This window comes from Herpailurus yagouaroundi, unplaced genomic scaffold (genome assembly GCF_014898765.1).
Source record: "Herpailurus yagouaroundi ecotype Mexico unplaced genomic scaffold, PumYag 29, whole genome shotgun sequence".
NCBI lineage: Eukaryota > Metazoa > Chordata > Mammalia > Carnivora > Felidae > Herpailurus > Herpailurus yagouaroundi.
In genome coordinates, this window is record NW_024412377.1 from 60,351,484 (window position 1) to 60,376,971 (window position 25,488).

Here is a 25,488-nt window from a genome sequence, read left to right on the forward strand (position 1 = left end):
TTTTAGCTATATTAAACCATCAAGGACCAATGATAAAGGTGTTTTATGGAGGAGTCCACATAGGGAACTAGAAGATACACCAAAAGCAAGCTGGTAAATAAATACAAGAAATCCAAGTGTGATATCGGTGATTCAGGATTTGATCCCCATAGTAAGTATTATTAAAGAATGTAATTTGGCTAAGAAAAAAAATTCTAACAGGGCAAATCTTACCTTTCAAAAAATTTTATGCTGAATCTTTAAGATTATAAGTAATGTGTCACACTAAACCAGAAATACTTGAAAAGCTCCTTGATTGACCCTTTCTCATTTTGTCATGTTTATACTCAAACATATCATGGGGAGCTCTTAAGGCAGAACAGAGGGTCATCTAGACAGTTAATGAGAATTCGGACTGGATTTAGGTCTTCCTGAGTCTTGTTTTACTTCAGCAGGATGAGACATAAGCTGCTGAAATTCTGAGAATAGAGTCCTCTCAGGGTGTGGGACTCACAAAGAACCTATTCTAAATGAGCTTTCTACTAGCTACATGTGAGGCAAAATAATTTGAGGTGTGTTTGTTAAAACAAGAGCCTGTTATTTATGACCCATGTCTGTATACATGTGGATCTAAGGACCAGCCACTTTGGCAGGGGTCCTTTTGTCACTGTCTTCCTGATCACACTGTGTTCCTGGCCATCCCATATATCCCTGTGCTAGATCTGAGGCAACCTGTGCATACGCAGGAACTTGGAGTGGTGAGAACAGCCTAGTGGACTGGTTAAGAGCACTAGGTTTGAACCATGGCTCTGCCATAAACTCACCCTTGGGTTACCTTTCTCTGACTCAGTTCCCTCATCTATAAAATGAGGATAATCATAGTAACTCCCTTGTAGGATTGTTGGGGGGATCAAACAAATTAATCCATTTAAAGTGCTTAGAATAGCACCTGGGACATAATAAGGTTAAGTTAGGCTAGGGGCTGTTAAATAACATTTCCCTGACACATTCCCAGTGTCAGATACTGCTTTAAATAACAAATAGTATTTGGAGACCTTTCATGTGCCAGGAGCCAATCTAAGAATTTAGCATGTATTGTCATTTTGTTTTCAAAATATATGTTATATATACAGAATATACAAAATACTATGATTATTATCTCTATTTTCAGTTCAGAGAACTGAGGCATAGAAATATAATATCCCTAGGTCACACAGCTATTAAGTAATAGAGGCCAAACTTGAAAGTAGGCATTAGTCTATGGAACCCATGCTCTTAACCACTATGCCATAAAGAGATGCAAACCATATTTGCTTACTCTTCCAAATCCAACACTGAATTCATTAATTGCAAATATGCTTGATCTCTGAGAGCTTGGGGCAAAAGAGCCTGTATTGTTCCCTTATTACCTACAGTTTAAGGCCAGTGAGGTTGATATAATTAAGCCATTTGATAATCACAGCATTTTCTTAGATCAAAGACTCAGCCTTTTTAGTGAAGGAAAACTCACAACCACCAATCTGGCTAAGGATTCTAGGTGCTTCTAGCCACCTTGTTTTCAATTGCTCTCACTAGTATTGTTTCCCCAACTAGATTATAAATTCTTGGTAGACTAGGCCATATTTATACAACAGTTTATCTCCCACAACACTCATGAGTATTGGGCACTCTAATAAATACCAGTGAATGAATTGGTTCCAGTTATCTTGTACCCTGATATCAACAATCCTTGTTGTTTACATAATTTTTCAGTAGTCAAGGTAGGAATTCTAGAATTTACTTTGGTGCAAAGTTGTGGCTCTAGTGCTTTCTAATTGAATAACAATGGGACAAATTACTCGTTGATAATGAAATCACCATCTCTCTTATGTCTGCAAAGAAAGTTCTCTACTGAAGTGAGGCTCTGCTGGTAATCTTTGATTTCCAATCAGGAGAATAGAATGGCAGAATAAAGTGAAAATTGACTGTTATTTGTTGATGATTACTTAATTGAGTTTTTGTCATTTTTTTAGTGATTGTGAAACATTAGAAAGTCCCAAAGGAACTAGATATGCATGAAAAATAGAAGTTGAAAAAAAGTACATGTTTGTAGGGTAGGCTCATAGGGAAGGTAATTGAGGATGATGGAAGCCATACTGTCACACTCAAAAAGGGCCTTTTCCTAGCCATACCATATAGAAAATGATGGCCTCTCAGTGAAAATGATGCATCTAAAGGAAGCATAGGCTAAAGATTAGCTGGCATCTAAGGAAGCATAAGCTTTTGATATTCTGTCTTTCATTTGGGGAGGGGGGAAAACCAAACTTTAGATAGTAGAATGAAAGCTTAAAAATATCCCATTCGATTTACTTTGGATGTCACTTGCTGCTATCTATTAAAATTAAACACAGGGGTGCCTGGGTGGCTCAGTCAGTTACGCATGCAACTGGTCATGATTTTGGCTCAGGTCATGATCCCAGGGTTGTGGGATCGAGCCCCGCATCAGGCTCTGTGCTGAGCATGGAGCCTGCTTGAGGTTCTCTCTCTCTCTCTCTCTCTCTCTCCTCCCCACCCCCTGCCCCCGCCGGCCCCTCTTTCTGCTTGTGCTCTGTCTCTCTAAAATAAAAAAAGAAAATTAAACAGAAACACAAACACACACAACACAAAAAAATCATATATTCTTCTTGTTTAGGGAGAACATACATTCTAGTTTGTCTTGAATAGTCCCGGCTTCTGCCTATTATACTAGTATAATTATTAATATATTTTAATGAGTTCTTATTTGGATAATAAATTATAATCCATCATACCTCAATGATTCCTCTGCTTGGTATCTCATCTAAAAAATTACTCACCCATATAAACAAGGAGATTATTGCACCTCTGTTTGTAATATCACAACATAGAAAACCATACAAATGCTCACTAGGAGGAGAATGGCCAAATAAACGGCATAGCATTCATCCTAAGGAGCACCATCTTGCAATTAAAAAAAAAATGTGGGGTGCCTGGGTGGCTCAGTCGGTTGAGGATCTGACTTCGGCTTGGGTCATAATCTCACAGTTCCTGAGTTCGAGCTCCACATTGGGCTCAGTGCTGTCAGTGCAGAGCCTCCTTCACATCCTCTGTCTCCCTCTCTCTCCTCCCCTCTCCACTCATGTGCTCTCTCTCTCTCTCTAAAAAAAAAAAAGTGAGTACTGAAATGGACAAATCCTAGATAAGGGAGAAAAAAGCAATTTTCAGAATATTGTCCATTATGATAATGCTTAGGTTACTTAACAAATGCAAACTAATTAAAAACGTATTATAGGGGCCACATATACAAGTATGTAAAGATGGAAAATGAAAGAACATTTGCCAAAATAGTGATGGGTAAACTGTATAGGAGTGATGGGTTTGGATATGATATGGTGGTTAAGGGTAAGTTTAACTGTCAAATTTCAACATTTATTTAATTATTTTGAGAGAGCAAGAGAGAGAGAGTGGATGAGTGTGGGTGTTCAGGGGAAGGGCAGAAAGATATGGAGAGAGAGAATCCCAAGCAGGCTCTACACTGTCAGCATAGAGCCCTATGCAGGGCTAGATCCCACGAACCATGAGATCATGACCTGAGCTGAAATCAAGAGTCAGATGCTTAACAGACTGACCCACCCAGACACCCCTATCACATTTCAGCTTTTTCACAAGGACACTTCAAGCCCAGATGGCTTGTGGAATTGATAAATGATTTAAATATAATTTAAAATTTAAAATAATGTTCCGAGGTGATGTCGTTCAACTTGTTGTTTTAAATTGAGGTAACTGGGGCTCAGAGAAGCCATGTGAATTTTCCAGGGGCACAGCATCAATTTGGGGCAGAGCTGGGGCCCAAATGAGTCTCCTGATACCCTGTATTTTATTCTGTCACTGGACAATGCTCTACTCCAAGGCTCATGAGATTTATTAAGTTGTTTTAACTCCATGGAAATGAATTGTTGGACACAAACTTGACCACACTCATCAAATTTTACTTCCTCTAAATTCCAGATTAAAAATTAATGTCCAGGGCCACTGAGCCCATCAGTTTACCCTGGACTGGTGGCCACCTGACTTATTCTCTGGGGTCTGCTATCTGGTGTAATTGTGCCCCTATTTCTCCAGCATGTGTTAATTTGATGTCAACATTAAAGTGGCCATTATGTTTTGAAGAAGTGGTGAGTATATGGCAAGTAGAATTGTCCTGATGTTTTCATTATAATGATCATGGAGTCACTTGCCTTGATTGGTGTCACCATCTTTCTTCAGGTAAGCAGTGTGTTCATGACCTCTTCAACAGCAATTCTTTGAGCCCCAGTGAAACCTGCTAATGTGTAGGCAGCTGAAAGCAGCTAAAATATTATTCTTCCCTGAAGTGTTTATATGTTAACAGAGATCAGGACCTTAAGTTAAATTTGATGGTATTTTAAAGGTAAAATCTTAGATATTAACCAGTAGATTAGTATTAGTAGATAAGCTTTTATTGAACTTTTTTTTTTTTTTGCTTTCCTAATTTTCCTGAAATTATACTAAATGACTACACTTTGTTAATATTAATACACATCCTGGTAATAATTGTCATCAGTGTTGTTAGATTTAGAATCCAGTACTTTATATGAACTATGTCATTTAATCCACAAAACAATAAGATAGAGACTATTTTTATCTCCAGTGAATAGATAAACACTAAGAAGAAGATTGGCTTCTCAAAATTTAGGAACTTGGTGAATGTCAGACAGTAGGAGACAGAGGTGGTTTCAAACCCAGGCAGTGTGATTTCGGAGCCTCAGCTCCTCACCACTATGCCATATTGCCTGTGCCATAATAATGATTATGCATTTATTATGACTGTACAAAATATAATGTAATACAATAAAATATAATATCATGTAAGATATAATTATATGCAATTAGCTGTGTGGGGACTCACTTACATACTTTAATTTTAAAAATGCCAAGGGGATAGGGTGGAAACACTTTCTCTGGGAGTTATTAATAGAATTCCAGAAACTGGGTGGGTTTGAGCAAAGTTTATCAGGTGGTTCTTCTCCTCCCCTCCCTTCTTTCATGGCTCAACAGTTTACTGGCCGGCACTCTCACTTGGGAGATAAATGCAACCCCAGATCTCACTATTCACACCACACAGAGAGCTCACTTACTGGGTAACTGGCAGTAACTGGTGGGTTTGGTAAGAGGACATAGCTGTAACTCAGCTGAAGCATTCCATTGATGTCATAAAAGGTGAGAGTGCAGCTCCAGTGGCAGGTGATGGACAGCATAACCCTTGAGAGCACATCACCTCTGTACTCGTTCATTTCTGCAGACTTAATTTATAGCTGGAACTTGGCCCTTCCTTTGGACTTACAGGAAAGCCTAAGAACTGAATGACTGAACTTACCATGATCAATGTAGAAGGCTCTTCTCAGCTTTCTGCCCTCCACCCAAGGACACCTGGAGCTCCTCCGAGCCCAGTGACAGAAAGTTGTTTTCCTAGAGATTGGCAGCTCTTATTGTCAAAATATATAGTTAAAGTTGGCTCTATGAACTAAAATTCATTTTGTTAGGTCTTCACTCAGTGCGTAGAAACACTTTCTCAATTACCTTTTCAAGTATGCTATTTATCTCTCTCAGTTATTTATTTGTCAATTCCTTCTACAAATGTTTAAGAAAGACTCCTAATGCCAGTGTCTTTGTGCCATGAAGGAAGGGCATGTCAGATAATGGTCAATGGGAATGAGTGCAATGGTAGCCTAGAAAAATGTCTGGAATGGGGAAAGCACTGAGGAAATCGTATTTGCAATTTGAATTAAATCCATATTGCTCCTGATGTGAGATTTCGGATTATAACACTCAAGATCATCATTTCCTAACAAGAAACACTGCATAATCTTGGCATTATTAGCCGCACACTCTAACCAACTGAGCTAACCAGCCACTCTAACACCATGTGATCTTTATTTACATATATTTTTTTCTTTCTTAATGCAAAGTTTTGAGAGGCTATCCAGAAAAATAAGCTTGGACTTTTGAGAAATTGAAAATTGTTACAATATTTTTAAAGATGAGTCAAACTTACCCAAACACATTCCATGGAAACTCAGGCCTACAGATCAGTTTTGTGGTCAAATTAATGAGGGAAACTCTGCCACTTTTATCCCTCGCCTAGGAATTTGCTATACCTTAAAAGCTCTGAGAATTCCTGCCTCCAGTAAAGATGTCTGCTTAATTTTGTTTAACCCATGTTTCCCAACCCATTTCATCAGAGCCCCTGTGCAGAATAAGTGCTCAGGAGAAGATGCTTCCAGAGAGGGGATTATGCCCACAGAGTACAAGGAGATAACTGCTTTTGCTGACGGTTAGGGACCACTGTCCAGAACAAGTTGTAAACAGTATTAATGACAATCTTTACCCAAGATCTTAACTGAACCTTTAAGTTCCTAAGTCGAATCGTGCACAACCACAGTATTTTGCCCCTTTGCTGCAAGGAAGAGAATAGTGTGGTGACCCCTCAAGAATGGAGAGATGATCTTTAAAAAAAATGCTTCAGAGGAGTTGGAAGTTAGAACATTTCTGTCTCTATCAGAATGCCATGTGCCTGCTGGGATTTGATAAACCTTATTTAAGAGCTTTGTCATAACCCAAGTGGCCTTTCTATTCAGTTCATGCATTTCTTTAACTTTCATGCCATTTCACTTTTGAGAAAGAACGTTAACTCAAATTGCAATAACGTCACTCTTCAGGATTTGCATAGCTGGCGTGCAGCTTTTGGAGGAAGCTTCCCAGAAAGAATTCCAATAGAGCATCCACATTGCCTAAGGTATTTATTGCTTCCAAAGAGAATTCTCTTACTTTATGGATGAGAGGTAGGGCCTCAAAGAAGATGATCCCTAGTTTATGCAGGTAGAACCAAGGTAATATTATGGGATACCAAGAAATAGTGTTAGTGAATAAAAATATTGTCAATAAACTGAAGCCATTAGCTGAATGATCTAGAATCTGTTTACCTGGCCAGGTTAGAGCTTTCTTAATGCCCTTGCTATTGTATTTGAAGTAGGCCTAATACATTTAATTATCTCAATAAGGTAGGTATTGGCTGTTACCTTTATAATAATAACAGCAATGAGAAAAACAACCTTAATAATTGAGGATTTTGCAGTTTATAGAGTATCACCTACATTACTTCCTGGACTGATCGAGTTATTTCATTTTATAGATTTACAGTACTCAGAGAGGTTAAGTGATTTGTGTATGGTCACACAGCTAATGCATAGCAGAGCTAAAGCCAGAACCTAACCCATTGTATTTCCCTTAAAATGTATTGTCTCATTCCCCAGAGTTCCTCAGGCAGAGCTGTTCGATTGGCTATAACCTATCTCTTTTGAGTATCTGATATATTCTGGGGGGGGCTTTCCAAGGAGAATCATCTGGAAAGGAGCTTTGGATTTGTGTGTTGAGACTGAGTAACCCTTTTATTTAACAAATTTTTATGCAGTGATTATTGTCATAGGTTTCTAAACACTTTGTAAATGCCAAGTTGTGGATTTCTCTTATCAGTCCTACTCTGCAGATATAATTTTACTCCATTTTACAAAATAAACCAAGATCATGGGTACCTGGGAGGCTCAGTCAGTTAACAGTCCAAGTCTTGATTTCGGCTCAGGTCATGATCTCATAGTCATGAGATCAAGCCCTGCATCAGACTCAGCATGGAGAGTGGGGCCTGCTTTAGATCCTCTCTCTCCATCTCTCTCTGCCCCTCCCCTGCTTGTGCCCCTCCTCTCTCTCTCGCACTCTCTCTCTCTCTCTCTCTCTCTCTCTCTCTCTCTCTCTCTCTCAAAATAAATTTTTAAAAAAAGAAAGAAACTAAGATCAGGGAGGTTAAATCACTCTACTGAGGATACCACCTGTTTGAACTACAATTTGTACACAGCCTCTCTGGCTCCTTCTCCTTTCCTCTGTTTATGCAAATATGAGATTGGGTAGAAGAATCAGGCCAAGGGTGATTCAGATTGAGAGATTTTTTGTTGTTGTTCTAAACAACATGAGGTTGTCTAGGTGGTAAGCTTATATGGAAGGTTTTCACTTTTTTATTTATACTTTCATATCATTTCTAAATTTTCTACAGTATTTATGTGTTACTTTCATCATTACAAAAGGGTGTCTACTGAAAACAATTACTCTAGTGTGGAGTTTTACCCTTTATGCGAGGCGCTGAAACTGATATATTGGCAAACACACACAAACACATACATGCACAGTCACACACTCATATGAGGGAAATTTTGAACCAAGAACCTTGTATTTAACCCCTCTTCATTCCTTTTTGCACATGCCTTTGTGACCTTGAGCATATCTGCACTATTTTGAGCCACTGGTTTCTCATCTGATAAATGGGGAATAACACTACTCCACAGAAGGTTAGGAGGACTAAGTGAGACACAGGATGTGCACGTGCTTTATAAGTTGAAAAATGCTATAAAATGTAAATGACTCTGTTTAGGTAAAGACATTTATGACATGTGTTTGAAAGTTTCCATTCCTGGCTATTTGCATAGATGTTACACAACTTGTGTTTTGGAAAGAATTTTATCCTGCAGCCTTTAGCCAGTCAGGATGTGAGCTAGGGTGGAAGTTTTGTGGGATAAGCAATCTGCTGCTCCCTTGGAGAATTCTCTAAATTTGCAAGTAGAAACATCGCAGTTGGCAAAATGGAGCTAGAGTAATAACATTTATCATTCAGGTGAAGCTGTTGTGTTTGCAAAGGGCTTGGTAATTGGTAATTAGCTGACCCCCCTTGCCTCCTCCTGCCATCCCCCACCTTCTTCCTGCCCTGCTGTGTGTGCCCTCTTGAATTCAGAGGCGGAGGCACCTGCATCCTCCCACTATGTTGCTCCCCACATGGTGTCCAGAAAGTCCCAGTGGGCCACAGCCATCTGATGAGTCAGTACCAGTGGTGAGAGTTATACTGTCCATACAAATGAGCTCTGGCCCTGTGGTCCTGGGCCAGTAGGAAATGAGGTCAGGCATGCAAGACATTGGGCTTCAGGCAGGGAGTAGTTTTAGTATAAATAGGAATTCTCTGCCCCCCATCTTATTTCTCTCTTATCTTTTCTCCCTCAAAACCCAACCTCTGCCTTGTCAGTTTCTTGGCATCCAATAACCCATTTTTATTTCCTCCAACCATGTCATTGGCAAACTGGATTTCCCTGTGTGTTCCCTCAAGTAGGGTGGGTTTTTCTCATTCATTTGTTCCCAAGAAGTATTAGGACCCAAAAGTCTAGATGATCTTTTGGCCGCTTCTTAGATAGCAATTTAGACTCAGTGAACACCCATTTTGTCTCTTCAGCTCCATTCAATCACATTCTTCACCTGAAGGGACTGAGACTTCTTATTAACAACTCCATCCTGCTTAAAAAAATGGAGAGCCTCCTCTTTGCCTTTTAGTGGATCTGAGATACATTTCCTGAAGAATGGCTAACAACTTAATAATTAACAAAACCATCTTTTCTGACCTTTTTTTTTTTCTTTTCATCAATTTGGAGGATTCTGCAATTCTCTTTGGACTGTCATGAGTAGGTACTCATATTGTTGAAGACCAAGTTACAGTTCTGCAGTTTGGGGCTTCACTAGTAACTACACCCTCCAGAAGCCCCTAGAACTGAAAGTGAACAGTCTGCCCAGGCACAATTGCTCCTTTTCAGTCTTCCTGCGAAGGTTTCCATCTTATCAGTTCTGTCTTGGACTGTTTTCCCTAATTAATTTTACCACCTAGAACATTAGACTTCACGTGCTCTCTCCCTCTCTTTTAATTTTTTTTTTCTCTGTGATGCTTTCTCTCCACTACCCTCCCCTGTCTCCCACCCATCTGTTCTTTTTATGGAAAGTCACAAAGTTTAACATATAGTGAAGAGGAGCAACATTGACTTCATAGGAGGGAGTTAAGGACCTGGTGCAGCTGGGCAGCCCTAGCTGATCCTCAGTTTCCTGATCTAAAAAGTGGGTGATGGGTATTGAGGAGGGCACCATTTGGGATGAGCACTGGGTGTTGTATGGAAACCAATTTGACAATAAATTTCATATATAAAAAAATAAAAATAAAAAAAAAAATAAAAAGTGGCAAGTCAAAACTGCCTCATGGGAAAGATGATGGAGATGCTGCAATGGGTGGATCAGAGCATTGTCCTGGGTGGAATCTCAACACTGCCATTGACTGGCTGTGTGACCCATGGGGACCTCTGTACTTCATCTTATAAAGCAAGAAAATAATAGCACCTGTTTTATAAGATTGTATTGGAAGACTAAAAGAGACCATTCGTGTAAAGTACTTCACGGGTTGCCAGACCAATAGAGTAATTCCTCCATAAATATTATCTATGGTTGTTGTTGTCATTATTCTTGGAAATTAGCAAGTTCTGGTTCCCTGAGGAAGAGGGATCATCACCTGGTTTAGGTCTCATATTTCCACAAAAACAAACTGTGAAGTGCCTAAAGGTACTTTGTAAGCATAACCATGTGCCCAGGGACTCACAGCAGCGCTCATGTGCCTTGGCAGGGTGTCATTGGCTCAGGTTTTTGGACCCACTCCTTGGAGCTGATCTTGGCAAAGGGAATTCCTCTCTTAGGATCAAGTGTAATGCTTTGAGAAAACATGGATTTAGAAGCCAGTGAGGCCAAAGGGATCCAGGACCAAGAATTCCCATAGCTACAGACCCAGGCCCAGTTGGGGACCATGGGGAGGGTACTCAAGGTCTCTCACATGCTACATGCAGACCTATCTCAGCACCTTGATCTCCCTTGTTGTTAAAAGGAAGAAGCTTTACATACAGACACATTTTTCTTACTTACGTTGAACATCTGCAAAATGAGCCTCTTACCTTCTATATTTTTTGAACTGCTATACAAACCTTGGCATTATTGTTAACAAATAGGCCTTTTTTCCTAATTGCCTGAACCTTAGAATGGGAATGGCTTGCTTTGATCTTTCATGAGTTTGATGGCCAAATCCAAAGAGGGCATGGTGAAAATAATGACTGAGGGAAAATGAATCTGATGGATGCGTAAGGCTGCAAGTTGGGAGCAATGACCTGGCTCAAAGTTTGGCCAAGTTAGGGTGGACCAGAATCTATTCAGAGTAAAAGATGCTTGCTACATCGTATTATATAGTATTTCACCCATCATACCATGGCATAGAGCTAGAGGGGACTGTGAGGATCATTTGAAGATAAACAAACCAAGTCCTCCAATGTTTATAGCTCTATACGTAGAGGTGAAAGCAGGCTAGATGCATTCATTCAACAACTAGGTTTTTTTGTTTTGTTTTGTTTTGTTTTGTTTTGTTTTGTTTTGTTTTGAGCTTTCACTGTGTCTCAGGTTTCATGCTGAAAACACAAGGGTGAGTAAAACAGGTGATGTCTTCATGTCTACATCTTCCTCTTCTTCTTCAAACAAGGCCAGTAACCAGAAAAAATATATATATAGATTGTGATACAAAACAAATAATCAAGGAACAGATATAGGGAATATCCAAAAAAGTTAGGGCAGATGTGAGGCAGGTACTTTAGGTAGCTTGGCCAAGCATAACTTCTATAATATATGCTAAAAATTAAAAGATTAGAGGAGTTTGCAATGTGAAAAGTGGGAAGAAGAGCAAAGAACCTAAGAGAATTCCAGGTGGAGAACTTGGCATTTACAAAGGCTTGAGGTGGGAAGATCTTAGGCCCTCCTAGTTGTTGAAAGAAGACCACTGTGGCTGAAGCATTGAAGCAGCTTCATATGAGTTTGGAGAATTAGGAAGGGCCAGATTATTTAGAGCCTTGGAGGCCAGTGTAAGGAGTTTGAATTGTGATTCAAGGCAGTAGCTCTCAAACTTGTGCATGAGTCAAAACCATCTGGAGGGCTTGTTAAACATAGATGTCTGGGCCTTATCTCTAGAGTTTCTGATTCTGTAAGTGAGAGCTGAGAATATGTATTTATAACACATTCCCAAGTGATGCTAATGCTGCTGGTTTAGAGACCAGACTTTGAGAACCACTGCTCTAAGGCCATGAGGAACCTATCGGAAAGATGTTTAATAGAATTGTCAGAATTTAGTAACCAACTAAGTGTGGGGTTTAAGAGGGATAGGAATCAAAGATAATAACAAAGGTATAATCCTATATGATTGGGGGTGAACTATGGAGGAAAAAGTCTTTAGTTGGTTTTGGATGATAAAACAGTATAGCTAGTAGGAATCTTTCATGGGTTTCAGTGGATATGGGAATTCACACATCCCTAAGCCTTTCAGAGATGGGTGGTAGAGAGGGTACAAATGTAGAGGAAGAAGAGGCAGAAATATGATGATGTCAACCTGGAATTTCTCTAGGTCCTCCTAGCCAACTCTTTCCCCCTGAAAACTTGGGGCCAGCCACCTCATTGGCTTGCCCTGCCCAAAGACAAGCGAATATTGGCAACGTTTTCAGTCCACCAGAAGATAGGGTCTATAGTTAGTCTTGCTGCTACATATATTATACCAAGTGATCCCAGGTAGACACTAGGACACTATGATCCTCCTCTTCTACCATCTTGTAGCAGTCTGGTCTCTACTTCCTGCATCCTAAAGTAAACAAACAAACAAACAAACAAACAAACAAACCCCTAATTCCTCCAACCAGTGGTGCTAACCAGTGGCAGTGCTGCTGACCAGGGACACTCACTCTCCACCTAGATGAACTGGGTCTAAGCGTGCCCTGCCCTGCCCTGGAATGCCCCACTGTTTTCATGGGGTCAGTTAAGTTCTCCAGTCCCAATTCCACCAGGGCACAATTTTAACTCCTTGCCATGAGTATGTGCTGCTCAGAGGAAATCCAAGTCTGAAGGTAACTTTTGCTGGGCAGAAGGACAAAACTAGTGAATGATATGAAGCATGGTCTATCCAAAAGAGAGGCCATGAAAGGACAGTGTCATGGAAGCCAAAGGAAAGAAACATTTTTAAAAAGGAGAGGCTCAGGTACATGCAAACTGTTGAAAAGTGTAAGAAATTAGAAAAAAATATATGATTTGTCAACAAATCATGACAACTTCATAGAGAAAAGTTATACAAGAGTGGGTGGATAGAGGAAAACAGCAATCAAAGCCCAATAATGCACATCTAATGCTATTAGGTTAAATACTACACAAGTAGTTGAGTGATGAAAATTATTAATTGTGCACATGATGCTCACTCTATGCCCCAGGTACTTCTAGTGCTGCTTGAATAGTGGAATAATTGGCAGATAACTGCACTATTAATTATACCAAGGCTTGCTTGGTGGTAGACTAAAGGCCAAACATGTAGGATGAGGGGTATCTATGTATTCCTTTTATCTCTGTGTCCTGAGAAAAGGGAATGGGATGCTCAAGGTCAACTTGAACCTGCAACTGGCCCAGTAGACTGAAGTTCTACTGTGCTCTGCCTTGAAAAGGAAATCACAGTATCTATGCAGTATGCCTACGCAGGTTCAGAGGCCACCTGCCGCATATATGCAAATGGCACTTAGGCACAGGAGGGGTGAAAGATGTTCTCAAGCTCACTGCATAAAACATTTATAAGCCAGGCTCCCAAGGACCAGTATTCTTCTGTCACATCCATCCTTGGTCACATGGTAAACATTCCCCATTCCTTGTTCTATTGACACCAATGAGACTATCCCAAATGGGTAAGAACAGGCACGAAATCCATAGCTTTTCACATCTGGATTTTCCACAAAGTCAATTATGGCAAACTGTATGCAGAATATCTGGCTTACTTGGGGTGCCTGGGTGGCTCAGTCAGTTGAGCGGCTGGCTTCGGCTCAGGTCATGATCTCATGGTCCATGAGTTCAAGCCCCGCATCAGGCTCTGTGCTGACAGCTCAGAGTCCGGAGCCTGTTTCAGACTCTGTGTCTCCCTCTCTCTGACCCTCCCCCGTTCATGCTCTGTCTCTCTCTGTCTCAAAAACAAATAAACGTTAAAAAAAAAAAAAAGAATATCTGGCTTACCTTGCCATGAATGAGTAAGGTAGTAAGAAGCCACCCTATTGGAGGCTGAAAGCTTTTGAACCAGTGCTATCCAACAGAACCTCCCGTGATGACAGAAGTCGTGTTTTGTGGTACCAATGTGGTGGTGATTAGCCATGAGTGCCCGTGAGCACTTCAAATAGGGCTAATGTGACTGACAGACAAATTGACAAATTTAAATTAATTTAAATTAAGTAGCCACATATGAGGAGTGGTTAAAGCACAGCTTCAGAGGACACTCCAGCTTTTCTTCCTTTTTAACGCACCCACTTCTGGGCTGCATGTCTGGGTGTGAGGGACCTCAGGGCCTCTTAGGGTGGTGATGTATGTCCTCCAGGATGACATTTCAGCTTGGACAATTTCCCTCCTCCGATCAAATGAGAACTTCAATGAGTAAAAATCTGCCCAGAATTACTTAAGGGGGGTGAAGGATGAACATATTAACAGGCTAAAGATAACAAGAAAGTCCTTTAAAAATGAATGTGGTGGCTATTTAATGCTGCCAAATCAATTTGTGCAAAATAACGAAAGACAAGGATGAGTTGTGGCTGACAGGGAGCAATTAAGTTTTGTGATTCTGCCTTGAATTATTAATTTCAAGAAGGGTTGTTTCTCTCTCTTAAATCTACATCTTCTTCACCCCTAGAGTGATGGTGGAAAGCACTTTACGTGTGAGCCTCTCTAGATTGTTGAGCAACCTTGGTTTCTTTTCTCATGCTCTCAGCAATCCATCAAGGTTTACATTTGTTTTTCTCCCCACATTTGCACAATTAAGCTCTATAAATAAGTGTTTTTAAAAAACCAGCAACAACAGGGAAGAAAGCATCCTCATCACATTTCATGGGTGAGCCTCCTTCATGGGGTGTCCTCACAGCCATGGCAAGCACTCGCCAGAACAAGGGGAGCACACACGCTGGGGAAAGTGAATTCATGTGAGCTCATTTTCCTCCTGGGAAAGATAAAATGTCTTTGGCTGGTCAGCTCGCTTGGTGAAGTCACTGTGTTACTGACATCCTTGATCTCAGGATTAAGACTTGTATGTGGGATGCTTTCAATCATGAAGGGTTCCTTTGTACAGAGCCCAGACTTGGGAAGCCATCTTAAAAATGCACATGCATTCCAAAGAACACTGAGAGAATGGCTTGGCTCACATCAGCCCTTTGCTAACAAAAGCCATCAATGCATGTGCCTTGCTACCCACAGTGGGTCAGTAGAAAGGACACCCAAGCTAGAGCCATTCCAAGGGGGTTTGGTTTGATGTGGCTGTCTCTCAGGAAATGAATAATTGCTTGGTTTCTTTGAACTTCAGTTTTCTTTGAAGAAACCCTTCCCACCTATCCAAGTGCACTAAGCCCATGGCATATAAAATGAGATTTGGTTATTTTATGAGATAGCAGAGTTTTGTGGAAAGTGCTTTGGGATCAGATTGATTGGAGTTTTAATCCCATTTCTGTCACTTTCTAGCTGTTTGACTAGAATGGGACAAAAGATCCCTGAGATTGTTTCCTCATCTGTGAAACTAGGCTAATGCTACCTTGTAGGATGACAGTGAGGGTTAAAATGAGGAATGTGAAGTTTCTGGTGTAGTGGCTTACATGTGGTGTGGTTCTAGGAGACACAGCCAAGAAATCCAGGAGACAGTTCCCAGCCAGTCCCAGAAACAGTGTGAAACCTTCCTGCAGGGAACCTCTGATTTGATCACTTCCCTCTTGCCAGCCCTTTTCTTTATTCCTCTTGTGCCATTGTGTGTCAGAAAAAAATGTCATTCATTCATTCATTCATTCATTCATTCATATATCCACCATATATTCACAAATACTTCTGAGAGCCTAGGGCATGTCAGGAGCAGTTATAGGTGCTAGGGTTATAGCAGTGAACAGAATCCTGACCACATATTTATATTTTAGTGGGAAGATAGACACAGATGCAATAAACAAATGAAGACATACTGTCAGAAAGTGATTAGTGCTATAGAGAAGGTAAAATAGGACAAAGGGATATGATGGAGGTGATGGAAACCAATTTAATGTTAATGGCCAGCATGTGATCTTTAAGATCGCCTGCACACATACACACACGCATACGCACAGTGAGGAGGGTAGATCCCCTATTCTATGAAGTGAGGAGGACATGTCATGAGGATCCTGGGGGCAGGGGATGTAGGAGGCAGGAAAACCACTGGTATAAGCCGGGCTGAGGAGGGGCTGAGGAAGGGAAAGAAGGTTCAGGTAGGTGACATGAGGTAGGGAGATCACTGGGAGGCAGAGAAGGCAGCTACCACATGGAGAGATGTGAGCAGGGAGAGGGAGGGAAAGTGCTGGAGACTTCCCAGTTGATGTGACACACTCCTAGGCCTCCTCATGAAGCCCTCAGCAAAGATGTGTGTGACTGACACTCTTGATGTAGGTTTTGGTGATGGGGGACTTGGATCTGGGGCATATGGAACCGAATACTGAGTGAGAGCAAGGCTGGCCCACCAAGCCAATATTTATATACTTCTTGTTTTAAGGGATCCAAACATTGTAAACAAGCGTTACATAAAAAACAATCAAGTCCCTTTCACTGTTCCCTAAATTTCAGCCTCCAAAAGTGACCAGTCTTAAAAGTGAAATGTGTATCTTTCTGATATTTTCCTATAAATACAAAAACACAAATGCAGTGTTTAAAGATAAACAGTGGTTTCCTTCTCTCTCTTTCTTTTTTTTTTTTTTTTTTTTTGAGAGATCTGATATCATAGTTTCCAAGGAACCAAATCCCAAGAAAGACTACCAGAATATTCTAGTAGCAATGTGGCATCCTCAAACTATAGCAATTCTCACAGAAAAGTCTGTCTCTTGTCCCCATTGCCACATCCTAACTGTTCCTCAGCACACTCCACATCTGCCTGCCGTTCTCTGCAAAGAAATGGTTTCTCCAGCAGGTCTTTACAGGCAAGATTATATCATGCTCCCATCCTAGCCTCCAGTCATTAAATAAGAGAGATTCCCTGCCACTTGAGGCCCCATCACTTGAAACACGGTGGGGATAGGGACAAGGAAACTAAATAATTCACCTCTTGGTGTGCTCTGAAAGGGAGAGGAGCTCAGTGACACGTCGCCATGGAAATCAGGTTGTGTTTACCAGTAGCTTCCTCTATTGGAGTGTGGCAGGTTAGCCTGTGGGACCGTGGCTCTCAACCTTCACTACACACTGGAATCACCTGGGGGCTGTGCAGATATTGGCACCTGGGTCCCACCTGCAACAATCCCATTTCATTAGTTGTATTGCAGCCTGGGCATCCCCAGGTAATTCTCATGTGCAGGCAAAGGTTGAGAGCCAGTGCTGGAGGTCAGCTCTCCCTGTTCTGGTAAATTAGTCATTATCCTGAGCATCAGGAGTCAGCATAAATGAATTCAGTGCTTTGTTTTATTTTAATACTGATACCACTTTCAGCTGGGGAAGCAGTCTGCTCGTTTGTCCACCTTTCAGAAACAATGCATCTCTAGTTCAACTCATGTCCTTTCCTTTGATTCAGTCTCATTCCTGATGAGAAGGGGCAACACATGTGGATGTCAAGGGGCCTTGCTGGCCTTTGTTCTGGAAATTTGGCCATAGCATGCTAGCAGAGTGCTTGTCCATATGAGGCTTCAAGCAGCTTTGGGGTCAGACACCCACCTCCCCAACTTCCAGGCAGTTGCCATCTTTTGCATTCCCTTCTTGGATTCCCTTCAACATGCAGATTGACGAGGCAGGGAGTTGATCGGGGTGGCTGGAGTCCAGACTTGATGTAATCACTGAGAAGAATGAACAAAGTGTACTCCAGGGAGTACCCACGATTCCTGACCATACTTCTGGTGTCATCTCTAATGGTGCTGACTTAGGGACCTTGCCTGCTTTTGCCTCACTCAGCTTGACCAGAGTCTGTGGCTAATAGGCTTAACCATGTTAGACCTAACCATGTGGAGCACAGAGCGCTAATCTTCCCTTTGTGCTGTGCATGGATTAGTATTTGCTTTGTAGCTCACCTCAGATCTGTGGGGTGTCCCCAAGGTTGAGAAGTGCTGAGGCAGGGCACCAAATAGATGCCAGATATGGGGTGGCAGTAACCAGGAACCAGAACAAGGCCTGTGTCACTTCTCTTATTTTTCATTTAGTAGAAAAGGAACAGAATTGTAAATCCCTTGGGACAAGTTCCCTCCACCATCTTTCCCCGGGGAGTAAGACTTCCTTGGTCTGGTCTGATTTATATTCCCCTCCTGAGTACTCTGGTAGTTGTCCCTGAAGTGCATCATAGTTGAAACCACCCTGTGTTGTCACCACTGACTTACAAACCCTTAAGGGCAAGGTACCACAGCACCTGTCATATGAGGAGAATGCATGCAGGCAGGCAAGGAACCAAACACTTGTCAGCATTCACACTTCTCCCAAGCTAACTGCATACATTAGATTCATGCATACCTATATCTAAATCCTGCTTTTTATTTCCTGGCTGCCTGACCTTGGGCAAGACACTTCACCTTGCCAAGACTTGTCTCTCTTGTTTCCAGGATGGAGCTAGTTCTGAGATCCAGCCTATCAGGCACTAATGAGTATGAAATGTGATAGTGTATGCTAAATGTTAGCACAGTGTTGCTCACAGGCTTATGACTCGATGAATGTTGGTTATCATGCCATTATTATCATCAGTTCCATTATTATCTATGTGATACAGTCATTTTATCACATCATCTACAAATTGGAAAATATAATATGATATGTTGCCAAAACAACTTTAACCATCTAACCTTAGTATTAAGTCTGATTTAAAAAAAAATTAAGTGGTCTGTGAGGTGAAAGAACTAGGCAGGAGTAAGCTAATGCTCTATCAGCCAGATGTGGATCTTATCCACCTATGTACTGGCTTAAATTAGGGAGCTTAATCTCGGGAACTTCTGGTAGAGCATTGGAGAGGGAGTCCATTGAGCAGGCTGCTAAGCAGTGGTGAAGACACATTGGCAGAGTTTCCAGGACTGGCCTGCACTGTGTGTGCACAGTCCTGGTAATTGGAGGGAGCTACAGCGTACAGGGATGGTCTGCAGTTCACTGTACTATTGCCGTTTCTGAGTGCATTTGTACACAGCTTGGAAGAGCCAAAATCCATGAGTCACAGCAGAGATGCCCTCTCCTGTACATCATTGGATCAAAATTTAAAATCAGCAAAGAAGATCTTGACTCACAATGACAGTGTAGGAAAACGGAACGTCAGGCATGTCCTTCTGATCCTGCCAAGGCGTCACAGAGGACTGGATTGTTCTAGCTCTCTTTCCTTTCTTTGGTGCTCAGTCAGCAAGGTCTGACATGCTGAAAGGCAGCTCAGCAGAGAAGTTTGGATTCTAAAACCACTAGAGCCTTTGGACAGCAGCCATTTGAGTATCAGGTCAAGGTTTGGGAGACTGCATTAAGAAGCGAACATTAATATATGCTAGTTGAGAATTCAGTGCTTTATCATGTCCTACCTACTTAGCGGTGAAATGAAGGTCTTCATAGTAGAGCAGTGATGAACATCGCAGATGCGGAGAAGTCATCCTTCATTACTGTATTATTTTGCTTAGAGTTCCAACCGCTACGTTCTGTCTTAAAACTTGTCAAACTGTGCACAGTACACTGACTTCATAGGAGAAAAACGGGTTCTCTAAAAATATCAAAAATCAGACATTTCTGGTAGAACAAAACATTATAGCTTAAAAGTCCTACAGATAAATAATAATTAGGAATGACATTTACTCAGCAGAGCACACAGAAAAAGCCATTCTCTATCAGCTACATCCTTACATGACTGTAGTTTCATGCCTCTCAACACAACTAATGAAAGGCCAAGTCAAGTCAGCTACCCTTTAGGAAGTTAGCAGAAATTTTTTTTCTTGGGGGAAAAACAACTTTAAGGAAGTATTTTTCTGTTTCCTAAGTATTTTTGCAAATGAGAACAAATTAGTTCCCCAGTTGTCTGAAAATTTTCAAAACCACCTGTCTGCCCTTCAGGAGACAGAGAACAAAATCAACAATGTCTACATCTTGACGATATGCACAGAATCAAACCCCAGAAGCATAAAATGTTTTTTAAGAGACCCAAGAATGATAACACTGTCAGACATCATTTTATACAGAAGGCAATGCCAGTGCCTCTACAAGAGTTGGGGCCAGGGGGCTTCAAGGAAGGGGCCCAGAGTGAGCATTTAAAAAGGCAACATTAATGAGGGTCATGCAAGCTCAGGGCACCTCTCTTCCCACCCTCTAGTCTCAACTTTGCACCAAAACTCTGAACTTGCCTGACAATTTTAGGGGAGGAAACTGAGGCACCAGGAGGTGAAGTGATTCGTCAAAGGTCTCACTGCTAGTCAATAGCAGACCTAGAGCCGAGAGAAGGAAACATAGCCAACTGCAAGATAATCAAAATGAATAACGATAACTATTCTGTGTGTCTTGGTAAGGAGACAGAATCAGTAGGTCTTTATCGTGGTCATTATTGGTCATTCTTTTCTTTATTAATTAGTAAATAATTGGACATCACTGGAGAAACCGGCCTGGCTACCCGTTCACTACAGGGTAGAGCATTTCCCAGAGTGGACAACCTTCCAAGGAAGGTGCATGCACTCCAGCCTATAGATTTGGTGCACCAACACTGCATCATCCCCATGAATAATCTGTAATCAGAGGATAATAATTAAGATGTGGCAGTGCCCACTTACTAAATTAGCTAAATTGGCAAAACTCAATTTAAATGGCAATTTTGTCTCTAGTGATAGAATTATAACAGCACCCTTCGCTTAATGAGCAAGACACTTAATAATTCAAATATACTTAGAGAAAAATCAAACAAAGCTTCTCCATCATGGATTAGCTCTTCCACCGCTTCGCTTGCCACAGCTTTGCAAACACTGTGACTTAGACCCTCTGGGAGGTGAGGGGTAGTATTTAGTGAGTTGGTAGGGGCTGGCTAGCTTATGGTCAGGGGAATCTCCAAGGCAGTACCCCAGCCTACATTCTTTGACCTAAATCAGTCTTGACAGCTCTTGTTGTTATCTTCAGCTGGCAGACATCTTTTGAGTGACTATGTGTGGCAGTGGTTTAGAGGAGCCAGCAAACTACCTGATTTTGTCAATAAAGTTTTATTGGAATACAGCCATGCCCATTAGTTTACTTATTGTTTATGACTGCTTTCACATTACAATGGAAGAGTTGAAGAGCTGCAGTGGAGACTTTATGGCCTGCAAAACCTAAAAATGCATTATCTGTTTAAGAAAAATCTGACCCTTGGGACACCTGGGTGGCTCGGGCGGTAAGCGTCTGACTTCAGCTCAGGTCATGATCTCACGGTGTGTGGGTTCAAGCTCCGTGTTGGGCTCTGTGCTGACAGCTTGGAGCCTGAAGCCTGCTTCAGATTCTGTGTCTCCCACTCTCTCTGCCCTTCCCCCACTTGTGCTCTGTCTCTCTCAAAAACAAATAAACATTAAAATTTTCAAAAAATTTAAAAAAATAAAGAAAAGAAAAATCTGACCCTTTATGAACACTTTTGCCAAGCCCTAGATTTGGGTTTGCTTCCTGGATCTATGTTGCTAGGGTGCCTGACCTTGGATAGATCTTTCTCACCTTGGATAGATCTTTCTCACCTTCCTGATCTATGGTTTCCTTAAATGTAAAATGGAGATAATACAAAGCCTGTCTCCTGAGGCTGTGAGAATGAGGTGAGGTAACATGCTTATTTGTGCTCAGCACATAGTAAGTGTTCAGTAAAGGGTTAATGATGATAGAAACATCTGCTGAGTACTTACTATGTGGCAGACCCTGTTCTAAGCTCTTTCTATATATCAACTCAATACCCACAGCAACCCTATGAGGTAGATATTATAATTATTTTTTCAGATGAAGAAAGATGACTTGTTATTTTTTTTATCCATTCTTCTAAACTCCCTTATATTTACTTCCTGTATATAACACTTTCGCCCAACCTCTAGTGGATGGTAATTGGCTCAAGGGCATGATTTTTCTGTGCCTCGTTACCCCTGGGCAACTGGGGTCTGGAACTCAGCAGGCATCAGGCGTGCCACCCATGTTACCCATGGTCACTAAGAACATTGAAATGCAATCTTTCTTCTCTCACTCGAGTGGTGGGCCCCTTTGTCCATTCACCTGAGCTTGGAGAACTGTTCTGTCTCGGTTCCTCATCTTCCAAACCAACTTCTCCTGCCCTTTACAGCATGGCGGTTGGTGGCATCACCAGGGTCATCACCTCCAGGTGCGGTGGGTCATATAGTGAAAACGCAAACTGACTAAAATTCTGAGATTGTACATTTTGAAGCTAACCTGTATTGTGTCCCTATAATCCTCTGGCCATGGAAGTTACCCTGCAGGGGCGAACTGCGGGGGGGGGGGGCCCGATGGCTTACAATCATTCAAGGAATATTTATTTACAGAGCTACCACAACTTCCACTTTAAACAAGTCTTTTGTTTTTCTTTTTTCTTTTTTTTTTTTTTTGCATAAAAATAAACGGTTCTTTCAGGGATCTCCCATGTCCAAATATTTGTTTTCATATAAAATTAATAAGATGCTTAAAGTTCTTGTAAGCGACTCAGCTCTCTGTTAAGGCCCCTGAAGGATATAAGAAACAGGAAAAAAAAAAAGTCACCCTATACTTGTTAGCTCCTCCTATGCGTCAGACAGTACAAGATTCTTTGCTCACTTTAACTTACTTCCTTTACCAAAAAACCCGTAAGGTAGAGACGTTCATTTCCCAGTTACAGATGGAAAAATGGAGGCTCTGGGCATTTTAGTGACTTGCGCAGGTTAGCTGGCAGAGTCATCTTTTGTTTTTACCCCCAGACCTATTTGCCCCCATCCCCCTGGGCGTTTTCTAGAGCCCTGGGACCGCTGCAGTGCGGAGAGGGGTGAGTAGGTGGGTCCCAGGATCCCCATCCATCTGCTGAAGCAGCACCTGTTCCACTGTTTTCTGTATTAGCATTCCACTGATTTTTAGAAAGGGACCTCCTGCTTTACAAAAGGAAATAAAAAGGGCTTTGGAAAGTAAGTGGGCCTTTATTAAGTGCCAACTGTGTGCCAGGCTCTAATCCAGTGATTCTCAACTGGGGGTGACTTTGCCTCCCTACTCCCCCCAAGGGAAAAATGAACATCATCTGGAGACATTTTTGTTTTTCACAAGTTGGGAATTGCTTCTGGCATCTAGTGGGGAGAGGCCAAGTCTGCTGCTGCTTATCCTACAATGCACAAGACTGCCCTTCCTACTCCAGTGAAGAATTACCCAGTCTCAAATGTCAGTAGTGCTGAGGATGAGGACCCTTGATCCATGCTAAGTCTAAGTATTCAGAGGTGAGCAGAAACAGATATACAGCCTGTCCTCATGGACAGTGGGGTAGGCAGCTATCAATCAGGGCACCCACAAACAAGTCTTTCATTAAAAACTGAAGAACTGCTTTGAAGGAAGAGCATGTGGTGCAAGGAGAGGACATGGCAAGGAGTCCTTGTCTGGGAGGTCTGGACAGCCTGAGGTTGGAAGCCTGCAGAGGGCAGGTAGAGCGACACAGCGTTCCAGACACAGGTCACTGCAGGTGCATAGGCCCTGTGGAGCAAGGGCAAGTGGCTATTTGAGGACCCTTGAGCTGGAATGGATTGTGCAAGGGGCGTGGTACATGATGAGGGAAGGGAGGATCAGACCAGGCAGAAAGCCTAGGCTACTTTAAGGATTCAGGACTTCATCCTAAGGGTTGTGGGTACCATTGAAGCGCCTTTCAGCAGGACATGACCCGATTCTGTTTGGGTCAGAAAAAATCACTGTGATGATGTTGTGGAAAACAGACTGGAGAATAAGAGTGGCCATGGGAAACTAGCAGACATGTCATGCTATGAGCTGTCTCCAGGTTGGAGGGATGGGATGGGGACAGGTCCCTCCAGAACAGAGCCCCCCTTCTCCAAGGCTGCCTGTTTCAGCTTAAGCTTAACAGCAGGGTCGCTTTGCAACAGGAACTCTGTCACCCATAAATGTCAAACCCCATCCTTCCCCCCAATTTAAAAATATGCACCATTCAGAAGTAAAACTCTACCATATCATTTGGGCTTCACACCTGTTCTACAGTTGCAAAATAACAATTCCACTGCTGCTGTTAGTGTGAATGGAGTAACTTCCACATGAGAATGTTGCAGGCCTGTGTCTAATTTCTTTTTCCTTTATTGACCTTTTGCAAAGTGTCAGAAAGCAGATTCACTCATTAAGATGTTGACACCTGAGAGAGTCTGTAGTGTATCTTATTTATGGCTGTGTGTGTATGGGTGGTGAAGAGAGTTAAAGAATCAACTGTCAAGGCAAGAAAAATACTATTTTCCTTGGTCTATTCTCTCTCCGCCAGTGATTTCTGCCTACTATGATTCATGGAAGGGTATCCATGCCTCTATCGTGGTCTAATTAACTTAGAAGGAGACTAGCTTGAAGGGGAAAAATCTGGAAATGCAAGAAACATGGGTCTGTGGAATTGGCACAATTCATTTCTGATTAGCAACAGTTCATGCACTCGTCCATGAACTACACAGATGTTCAAGTGAGATGTCTTGAGGTATCAGGAAATTATCATAAATTTGAACTTGTTTGTAAACATCTATTTCCATATTTTACAGAAAACTGTAATTTTCTCTCCCGAGTCCCCCCTCTGATGATGAGGAGGAATTTTTCTCCAAGATGGTGCCAGTTTCACTAGCTGAAGCTTTTATGCATTGAGGATATGAAGTGGGTAGGGTCTGACTTTGGCCCTATAAGGGCTACAGGGAAATATAAGATAGTCCTTGACCTTTACATACGGGACACTACAGGGCTCAGGAGCCAGTTAAACCACCAATCAACCTACTAGAAGTTTAACGGTCTTTAATGCTCTCAAGACCTGGTGTAAGCTTTTCCTCCATAATTGACCACTATAGGGGCTCTCTCTAAGTATAGGTTTGCTTATTTCAGCTGAAGTACCGGGATAATAACACTTTCTTCACAATATTATTCAGGTTAAATGAGACACTATATGTAAAATTTCTAGCAAATCATATACATACAACAAACATTGTTGTTAATAGCAATAGCCAAAAAAAAGAGAGATAAATAAATATAGGAATGTTCCAGGATGAGCTGGATGAGTCTGCACAGCTTGGAATGCCCCCTGAAGCTTCTCTACTCCATCAAATGGGGGGTTAACTAGAATTTTCCCCGCATCCAGATCAAATGCCCTGCTTTGTACATGAAGCTGAGTTTCAGCTTTGGAGAATGCCTCAGGAATGTGAATCAGATGAATAGATTTTAAAATATTCATTGGCACATTCCCTTTTGGGGCAAACCATGATTTTCTGGATTATATTTCTTCTGCCAAATAAGCAGCAGCTGTATGTAGGGTTGGTTCCACACTCAGATCCTGGGCAACACTGAGTTCCTCAACTTGTGGCCTATGGATCAAATTCCACACATGGATGTAATTTCTTGGCTCAAATACTTTTTTAA

General features: G+C 41.7%; 2 protein-coding genes across 6 annotated transcripts in view; one reads left to right on the top strand and one right to left on the bottom strand.

Moving 5' to 3' along the window:
• Positions 1-25,488, top strand: part of DOCK2 (dedicator of cytokinesis 2) — a 418,809-nt gene that overhangs the window by 260,006 nt on the left and 133,315 nt on the right. The gene's annotated exons all lie outside the window — the stretch shown is intronic.
• Positions 1-25,488, bottom strand: part of INSYN2B (inhibitory synaptic factor family member 2B) — a 121,612-nt gene that overhangs the window by 59,544 nt on the left and 36,580 nt on the right. Inside the window, exon 2 of one of the 5 annotated variants that reach the window (XM_040444527.1) lies at positions 19,461-19,636. The exons of the other annotated variants lie outside the window; for them this stretch is intronic. The gene's annotated coding sequence lies outside the window, so the exon portion shown is untranslated. The remainder of the gene's footprint in view (positions 1-19,460; positions 19,637-25,488) is intronic. 5 annotated transcript variants of the gene reach the window in all.